Below are 9,991 nucleotides of genomic sequence, written 5' to 3' on the forward strand. Positions count from 1 at the left end.
GACCTTCGATTACAATATCGGTAGGGAATGGGGGCGTTGTCGGAGGGTACGTTGGTGGTGGGGGAGGGTAAGGTGGAGGTGGAGGGGGCGGCGGGGGCGGTGGAGGTGGGGAGGATGGTAGGGAAGAAGGGAAACCTGGTGCAAAAATAATCGGAGAGCAGGCGATAGACATAGAGACCACCTTCTCCCCTACAGACACTGCTACGGTCAATCGGTATTCGTTTGAGGAACAGTCGCTGCCGCTGCCGGCAAGCTCAAGCCAGAAGCCAAGCAGCTGACCGACGATAGCTTCAAAGGCCACCTTATCATAGCTGGAAAGCAGGCCGCAAACGGAGGCCTCCATGCCGCCGCACAGCGACACATTAGGTGTGAAAACCTCTAGTAAATGGATGCCGTTCGTAGAGGCGGCGGTGTTGGCAGAGTTGGCAATGGCCTGTTGGATGGTGGTGCAGCTGGCGGCATTGAAGCGGTAGGGGAAGATGTCTGTTAAATCCAGCACAGCCGAAATGCATACTTTGCTGAACTCGTCAACAGGAAGCGGTGACGAAGGAGGAGTTAGAGGAGGTTGAGGCTGTGATGGAGAAGATTGTGGCAGTGATGGTGGAGGCGGCTGCAGCACAGGCGGCGGTGGCGGCGGCGGTGGTGGTGGTGGTGGTGGCGCAGGCGGCGGTGGCGGCGGCGGCGGTGGTGGTGGTGGCAGTGGTGGTGTCACAGGAGGAGGGGGTGGCGCGGTCTTTGTGCAATTACGTGATGCGAAAACGTCATCTAATCCGTGGACCCCTTTCAGTATGACCTGCACACTGTATCCTTGCATTTCTGGAAGGCAGGAGTCACCCCCTCCGGAGGCAGCCACAGCCCAGGTCGGGGCCTGCTCAGTGAGAATAGACCGGATGGAAGCTATAATTTCATCACTTGAGGCGTTGAGGTCGAAGCTGCTGCAGACCTCCACCTTGTAGTCACTGCAGAGCTCGGGACGTGGTGAGAAGTGAATAAGGAAACCCTTTTCCAAGGCGGCGGTGTTGATGGAGTCGGCAATGATCTGCTGAATTGCTTCACAGGTGTTGTCATCGTAGCGGTAAGGGCGATTATTATCCGGGTCCGGGGCTTGCAATTGAGTTGCAACGCAGATGAAGCTGGGCATAGGGATGATAACGGGTGAGTCGGGGCGTGTTGATGGAGGCTGGGGTGGCTCGCTGATGGCTGGCCTGGCCGCTGATGATATCGGACAGCAATTGCTGTCACTGCTGAAGAATGCTGCCGTACAGGTGCCTGCAGAAAAGCCTGGCGACGAGCACAGTTGCTCCAGGGTGGTGCAGCCCTGGCCTCCGCGGTTGGTCTTGAGGGTGATGCACACCTCCGCATCCTGGGCGGTCGTGGTGTCAAGCCCCAGCTGGGTGAGCCGCAGAATGGCGGAGCCAGGTGGGCCGGTCGGGGGCTTGTCGAAGGACGCACCAACCCGAGTGGGTGCTCCATTCACGGTGGCGACAACTGAAGCCCCGGCCACCAGGCAGCTGCTGGACACGTTGAACTGCGGACATGGCGGGATGGCATGTGGTGGGAGGATGCAGGGCAGGGTTTGGTGTGGGTTGAGGAAAGCACGCGCAAAGGGCGGATTCTAGGAGTGGCAACACAAAAGCGAATACATTCTTATAAACAACCAAACATACATTCATACATGGCATAAGGCGCGACCATTGCCCCCGGGAGATCCCGCGATCGTTACCCATTAGGGTCAAAAGTCCTTCCGATGGTGGAAGGCATTGCGCCCCTGGTTGATGGACGGTGGTGACCTAGGATATAGTTAACCTGCGAGCCGACCAGGAACGGAGTTGGGCCGCTGTCGACCCGGCAGATTCCGTTGGATGCTGGTGGTGGGTGCGGAACCTGAGCGATCCACTGAGAAGTTGACTAGGGTGACTGGATGAGGGTGCCCCGAAATACCGGGGAAGGCAGGGTTTCGCAGGGTAGCTGCCACGGGTGAAGATACACCCCCCTGTTTCACACATCATACATGGCAGGTGGCTTCAGAAGTTAAGGCCTGACTTCGGCTCCCGGGTTCAAATCTGCCTGCCAACCTCTCGGTGGGTGAGGGGTGTTGAATTGGGAGGTGGCCCCCTATCTTGTGGACAGTGTAGGACGTCATTATATCTTGCGAGCTGACCAAGAACTAAGTTGTGGCGCCGTAGATCTGCTAGATTTGGCTGGATGCTGGTGGTGAGTTACTGAACCCAACGAATACATTCTGAAGTCGGATGGGGTGAATGGATTCGGGTGCCCCTCTCACAGGGGAGAGCAGGGAACTGCCTCGGGAAAGGGGGCCGCTGGTAAAGCTATACCCACCCTATAACAATATCATACATACCCGCTAGATGGCAATTCGCAACCTCTATGCAGCCGCTTATGTACGTGAATGTTTGGCAAGGTTGGTGGAGAAGATTTATCATTATGTATGTGCATTACCTACGCTATTAGTAAGCCATTCAGCCGCGCCATGAATCAACTGTTAATGGCAATAAATGGCCGAAATGGCCTTTTCCTCGAGAGGCCTTTTCAGTGGCCAGATACTACAAGCGTACAGCGCGTGAAAATGTACGGTGGAATTGTTTGCTATCAATACACGGCGGGTTAATAGCGTCCACTTTCCCTTAATCATGATAGCGCTGCACCCACTGCCTCGCCCTGGCTATTCCACTGATCCTCAACCCATTTGCTATACAAGCCGTTTGGAGTTATGGCAAGCGGAGGGTGGCGTTGCTGGTAGGCGTGTTTTCCATTGCTGCTGTGCCCCTGTACCAGCGCGCCACCAATCCTTACCGCAAGTTTCCGAAGGCTGTCATTTAAGCACCGGTGTGACCCAGTTGAGCAATTCTGGTCCTGGACTTGGAGCATGAAGCAGTAGTACTGCCCATCTTGCTGCTGCTGGATCTGCCATTCGGGCGCCAGTTTGAACATGCCACAGGTGGTGTCGCACTTGCTGAATGGAAAATCGGGTGTCGAGCCAGTTTGTTGTCGGATCGACAAGCTGCTATCAGGAAGAGGGCCCCCAGCAACCACAAGAATGACAGTGGTCCTGTGACACACACGCAATGGCATAGCAGCAAACATAAGCGAGCGATAGGCGTGTAGTTAACTCAAGGGGGTATACAAAAGTGAAGTGGATTGTTCGAATGCGGATGTGCTTCGCTCTAGACTGCTTGTTACTGCATGTACACGATATCCTGCACGCAACGGCTCGCGAACGGATGGCCAAAATCACCAGCATGCACAGATGCACATGAAACTAATTACATGTGATGAAAAGTGTGTTTGTGTTGTGAAATGGCGGTAGTCAGAGTCGTCGTTCAGCTGTCCTAATTAAGCTAACCCGACAATGCCGGTAGGCAGCAAAGTAGGATTTCAACAAATTTCGTTAGACATTTTGTCAAGGATTATCGCAGTCGATATGGCATTGTGTTGGCGTTCAGGCGACCAAGTGGCTTCAGGTCCTCGGTTTCAGGAGAAGGGACAGAAGCGGCCACGAGTTTGTGGATGGAATGAAGTTCATGCGTGTACTATTGCCATGATCGACAGCCCAAAAGACGCGCAACGTCGATAGAAAATTTGCTAGGTACGAGTTACAGCCAGCAACACGAGTGCTTAGCTTACCACCATGTCGATAGCAAAACTACAGCAGCTGCAGGGACGAGAACATGTCCCGCCATTGAAACTATTGCCATATACGCACTGTTCAGGCAGTTACAAAAATTAATACGCGCAATTTCATATCGTAGCCTTATTTGTGCCTCTGGACATGAATTGGTGTGGGCCTTACTATTTACATCGAACAGAAAGCGAGCCAATGGCGGGCCGTGATGGAGGGCGGTTGTAAAGCCTTCTTTTTTTCATTCTAACCTAAATCACACAAGTTGCAACGCATTCATTTTTTCCTAACTGGCTTTGTATCCACTTTTTCATCTGCTAAGGAAATTCATCCGAAGTCTGCTGCATACCCAATAAATTTGAGCACCTTTCTATCGTGATTTGAATGTATGTACCCCTTGATCACTACACAAAGCAGCTGCATCCATTAATCCATTACACTTCAAAACTTTGAAGAACTTGGGCCGACATCATATGTCATAATACGTCCGTCGCGACTTGTTGCAGCACCAGGCGTATACGGCATCGCATGTGGCAAGTTCAGCAAGCACCTAGCTACGCGAATTCGTTCATAAGCTCAATCATTTTTCAATGCGCACATGGCGAGACGCAATCAATTGCATGTCCACTCGCTTGTTAACCGCCTAACCCTATCAGCCAACTGTTTTTGGGCGGGGCCCCAGCGCGAAGCGCCCAGGGGGGCCCCGACCTGTAGGATTGCCCATGTCCGTGTGTGTGTGTGTGTGTGTGTGTGTGTGTGTGTGTGTGTGTGTGTGTGTGTGTGTGTAACGGACCAAACATAATATCTCGCCCGGCTGAAACGCGTTATAGGTACTATACAGCATTCTCTATTGCAAGGTATCTCGCATGTAGCCAACAAAAATCGTATGAGCACCAACAAGTTTGGCTGCCTCAATTGACCGAGGCCAAAGTCACATCAACGCCTCTCGCGCTAAATTTCATCCCGAAAGGTACCGCGTATCTCGTATTTGAATTCTTAGATGACGGCGTATGATAACTCGAACCCGGGCCTTGAGTGTGTAACGGACCAAACATAATATTTCACCCGGCTGAAACGCGTTATCGGTACTATACAGCATTCTCTATTGCAAGGTATCTCGCATGTAGCTAACAAAGACCGTATGAGCACAAGCAAGTTTAGCTGCCTCCATTCACCGACCTCAAAAGTCACATCAACGCCTCTCGGGCTACATTTAATCTCAAAAGGTACCGCGTATCTCATAATTGAATTCTGAGATGACAGCGTATGATAATTTGAACACCCAGCTTGTTGCCCGCATGGGCATTCCGACTTGCCACCAGCAGGCCGACAAATTTGCTTACATATCTCTATGAAATACGCAAGCTGCTCATTTGTACATTTCCTTAACCAATGCTCGGGGCCTCCGGAGACTTGCGGTGTGCCCCGATGAAGCTCTCGGCTGTGGGGCGGATTGCTGAGGCCGCTGGCGCATCGGGGATAAACATCACAGACAGCACCGAAATACACCCAGCTTTCGTTACCATTTGCCCGCATGGGCATTCCAACTTGCGGTCTGCCGCACTGTCCATGCGGCATGCACCCGGGATGGATGCGATTCGCGTGGAGCCCGCAGGCGGTGCTGACGATTCCGCCGGTGCAAGCTTAGCTCCCACACCATCAGCACTGCTGCAACAAAGCACATCTCCCACCGCGTTGACACTACCCATCAATTGTCACACGTGCCGCGGTAGCTACCGGCCTGTACGGATGCAGGGGGGGCCCGCCCTTTTTCCGGCTTCGAGGAAGCCGACACCCGACTTGTCAAGCACGGAAATAGCACATGCGCCTATCTTAGTTTATAGGAACATTGGCTCTGTGTGGTTGCTTGAAGCTTGCGCATGATGACTCCTGCTGAATCGCACTGTTGGGACGGCACTAGTAAAAAATATCGACAACTGCAACTCCCATATTGTCACCAACACAGCTCCCGAAATGGCAAGGTAACTTCAGGCAGCCCGGTTGTTGTATTGGAAAAGGTTATGGTATATACATCTTACACGCGGTTTTGTCTAGCGCAACTTGCCGTGACGTACTTCGCTATTCCGAACGTTCCTATGGCCTAGTTAGGAAAGTGCAATATCGCCCCAGATAGGCTACATCCGTGTCCCCAGCTAAGCGACCCACAGCAACAAGCTTCCCGATATGGAATGCTAACCTGCATGAAAGGAAACGTTGGGTTGCATTGCAGCCGCGGGTGCGTTTTGGATTCTTCGTTTTTCGTATCCAGAATGCCGACGGCCTTTATAGCCCGATGTTGGAAATGACACTCATACCAGTGGACGCACACACTCGCACACAAGTGCGGAACTTGTAACTTGTAACATGGTAACAGCAGTAATAGGACCCAATGGGGGTCCGGGGCTTTGCTGGTCTGAACAGTTTATGAGCCGAGAGCCGATGTATGCCGCGATATATAAGGGCGGCAGTGCTAGCAAGCGAGTTGGGCCTTGTGGACCTTGCTTGGGACTAAATTAACCAGGGATCCGCCAGCTGGCGGGCAGGTACTTGCAAGCACGCATATAATGATGTGATAGGTAGAAGTGAAGGTCTGGCCTTACAAAGGAGAAGGATGAAGAGGCGCAGATGAAGAGCCCTTGGCCTAATTAGTCGCGAACCTCCCCTTATTATGTAGTCAGGACATCTGGTTACATATGGAAGGATACCTTAACAGCAGCAGCCTGATCACAGCTACCCCGCCAGGCTGACCTGTCCCACACGCACAGGGATATTTGCAATGAAGGAGAACTCCGCGAAGAAATGAAGGAGAACTCCTCGAGGTAGGTGCAAATAGTATTGGACGCGCATTTCCTTTAGCTTCGATAGCACAGCTAGGTGAGAGGCCCTTCGGTAATACATACGCAAGCACGCATTACATACACTCCGCTTGAATATGAATGCCTCCAAGAGTATGTTTTCTTGAGTAGTTGCCTTACCGCTTAGGGGTCGTACAGACGGAGGGGTACCTGCAGGCAGGAAAGTTGTGTGTGTGTGGTTGTTACAGTGGGCTCCAGACTCGTGAAGAGCCAGCAGGCCAGCTGGCCGTGCACTGCACTAGAGACTAACATACAAACTAGGCTACCAGCCAGATGAGACAACGCAAGTCAATTAGAGAGCCAAAACTGCGACCAAATGGAAGGCTCAGATTTGCCTGACACAATTCGCAAGAAGGGGTGATGTGCCCCAACAGAATCCCAACCTTTCCGTGGAACTCCCCGGGCTGCGAAACCGGAAGGCGGCCCCCAAAGTCGACCACAACTCGATAAATGGCTCCTTCTGTAAGGGAAGGGCCAGGTAACAGTGACGGTTCGGTGTTCATGGTTGCAGCCATATATCGATCGTCTCCCATGCTCCATGGCTGACACTGCAGCAAGAGCCACAACATCTCAAACACATTGTTGCACTGCTTGTGGGGCTTGGACAAGCAGCCAAATCTGTTCCCGAAAGATGTGCTTGCTTCCGTGGGAGGGGGCGAGCCTGACTTACCGAGCGACTCTGCTTCTGAAGCCTGTAGATTAGGCAGAAGCCGCAGCGGAAACCTGTCAGTACTCTGACGCTATGAACTCGCGATAAGTTACAACTCCCCTCACTGACCTTCTTACGGCCCCTCATATCTATTCTATGATTGAAAATACTAAGTTCTGCACACTACGGAGCAATCTGGCAGCGATGGTCGTTTTTTCCTTTTTTCCAAAGGCGAAAAGCCCATTTTTTCCCTTTGAATAATATATTACTTAAAAAAACGCTGCTGTAGCCCTGTACGGTCCAGCCGTACGCACCAACGACATTCAACCGAGTACGCTCTCGGCAAATACACAGAAAACCTACAGTTATAAGTTCAAACAAATGCGACAGCACCCTCATCCAATCACAAGTCAAAAGCATCAGCAAACGTTGGCGACGTCAACCTTGTTCATCAATCAAAGTACACTGTCAGCGAGGGGGTGGAGGGGTGCTCACAAAACCTCGGTGATGCTCGATTCCAGCTACAGCATAAAGAGATAGATAGCACACTCCGTCAGCGAAAGACCATACATACATACCATTCCGTATGTATGTACCACTATATTACCGGATTATCGGATACAGCATCATCCTTCCCAAACGAAGATAAGATCATGCTGCACAAGCGAACAATTACGCAGGGGGATTGCACAACAGAGGGAACTAGGGTAGTCAGCGGCTTCTTCGAAAGAGCCGGAAAGGGCTCGGCCCCGGTGCAGCCAGTCGCCCCGCAACACTCCGCAGGGGAGGCTGTACGGCGCTGGGCTGCAAGCGGAGGAAAAGTGTCGTGTTTGGACCATACGGAGCTCATTGTTATGGAAGGCTGCGAGGGCCGGGTGCAGCGGCCGGCGGTACCGGTGTTGGAGTGAATGCGAATCCATAAGAATCTGGATTCGGTGCATTGTCGCGCCGCCTCCATCTCACCAAGAACGGACTGAGCATCTATAGCCCCCTGGTAGTGCGCGAACCCAGTTCCCCATTGCCAGCCGAACTGGAGAACTGGAGGACATGTATGAGATGTGCGTTAGACGGAGCAGGAGGCAAGGAAGGAAGTGCTGGAGCAGTTGGCAGTTGGATGGGCTGCTGGAGTTGCGGAGTGTGGCCCCGGAGCTGAGCGGCATCAGATGGTCGCGGTTGGCATGAATTTCGCGATGGTGAGTTGAGGATGCGTTTTGAGGCCGGGGGCGCCTAGGAAGCCAAAGCCATCGGCCGCGGAAAGCTATTGTTGCGCGCAGATCTATGTGAAATAATTCATGGGATATCGATGGAGGACTGTAGTAGCTTTTAGATACAACAAGTGTCGGTTAAGCGGTGCGAGGCAGGCCGCGAGCGGTGGGGGAAGTCAAAAGCCATGGGCCGCTACCTTCTCTGAGACACGTACGACGCTTAGCACATCGTAAGCTAACGCAGTTTCGTTTATGTTGCTGGGCTTTGGAGGCAAATAGAGCACGAAGGGGCAAGTATCATGTCCCCAGGGAGCAGCGGTTTTGCCGCTGTTGTGGTACCAATAGCTGAGTCGAGGATGAAAAACACGTGTTATTGGATTGCCCAGCCTATAACGTACGACGCTGCCTGACTGCCTGACTGACTCACTCACGCACTCACGCACGCACTCACGCACTCACGCATTCACGCACCCACTCACTCACTCACGCACCCACTCACTCACGCACGCACGCACGCACTCACTGGATTTAGCCCAGCAGGGGGCCCCGGGGGCCCCGGGGGCCTGAAAGGTGCTTTCCATCCGCTCGAGGTAATCCATGAGTAGCTCTTGCCCCAAGCTTTTGAGCACCCTGACTGGGCTGTCCGTGCGTGGGTGGGCTTGTGGCGGGCCTTGTGGCGGGCCTTGTGGCGGGCCTCGCGGCGATGATTTCCCCCTGTAGGGGTGCGGGGCGGTAAGAACGTTTAATCGTGATCCCAGAAATGCCCCTGGTCTCACGTTCCTTCTTTGTTGTACGGCCCTGATAATTTCGCTTCACTTGGCACCTTAAACCCTAAGAGTACATTTCCTGGCCTAACGGTACGCTGACCCAGGGGTGCGGGCATGCAGCAGCTGGGCAGCCTGGGTAGCATGGTAGCTAAATAGGCACCTGCAGGTGCTCCTGCCTGACCTAATGTTGTATATGCAATAAGATAAATGCTTGCCTTATTAGTTTGCATGTATGTATGTATGTATGTATGTATGTATGTATGTATGTATGTATGTATGTATGTATGTATGTATGACTTAGATTACACTGTGGGCCGCGAGAGCCGGGGGCCGAAGCCGAAACACAGCGCAAGGGTCGGGAGCACACACAGCACAAGTCGGTTAGTCTTGTGTGCTCCCGACCCCGACTCAGACTGCCAACGCTCTACGCAGCCACTCCGCAGCCCCTCCATCCGGGGATGGCGCTGCATTGAATACACCACGATGGGCTCTCAGGTCCCGCTAGAGCGAGTCCACAAGTCTCAGCTAGGGCAAAGTCAAAGGCTCTCTGAAACAACCCCCCAAAACACCACCAACGAAAACGGGATTCGAAGGGAAAACAAACAAACAAACAAAAATTCGGTTAGGGCAGTCCCGGCAGGGGAGGGCTCCTGATATACCTAACAGGCCAACAAAAAACCTCCAAGAGAGAAAGGCTAAGAGAGCTCGACACCACAAGACGTCTTGCAACCACCTTAAAACAACTGACCTCCACCACCTGTCCCTTCCTGGGCTGGTCCAGGGGAGAAAGTAGCCTTATAAAGAAAAGGGATCCCGCACAAGCCTGATCACCACTGCAGGGGCCCGGGATAGTCCGGCGAAACCACAAAAGCGTA

This window comes from Volvox carteri (assembly GCF_000143455.1).
Source record: "Volvox carteri f. nagariensis unplaced genomic scaffold VOLCAscaffold_66, whole genome shotgun sequence".
In the NCBI taxonomy this organism is placed as follows: Eukaryota; Viridiplantae; Chlorophyta; class Chlorophyceae; order Chlamydomonadales; family Volvocaceae; genus Volvox; species Volvox carteri.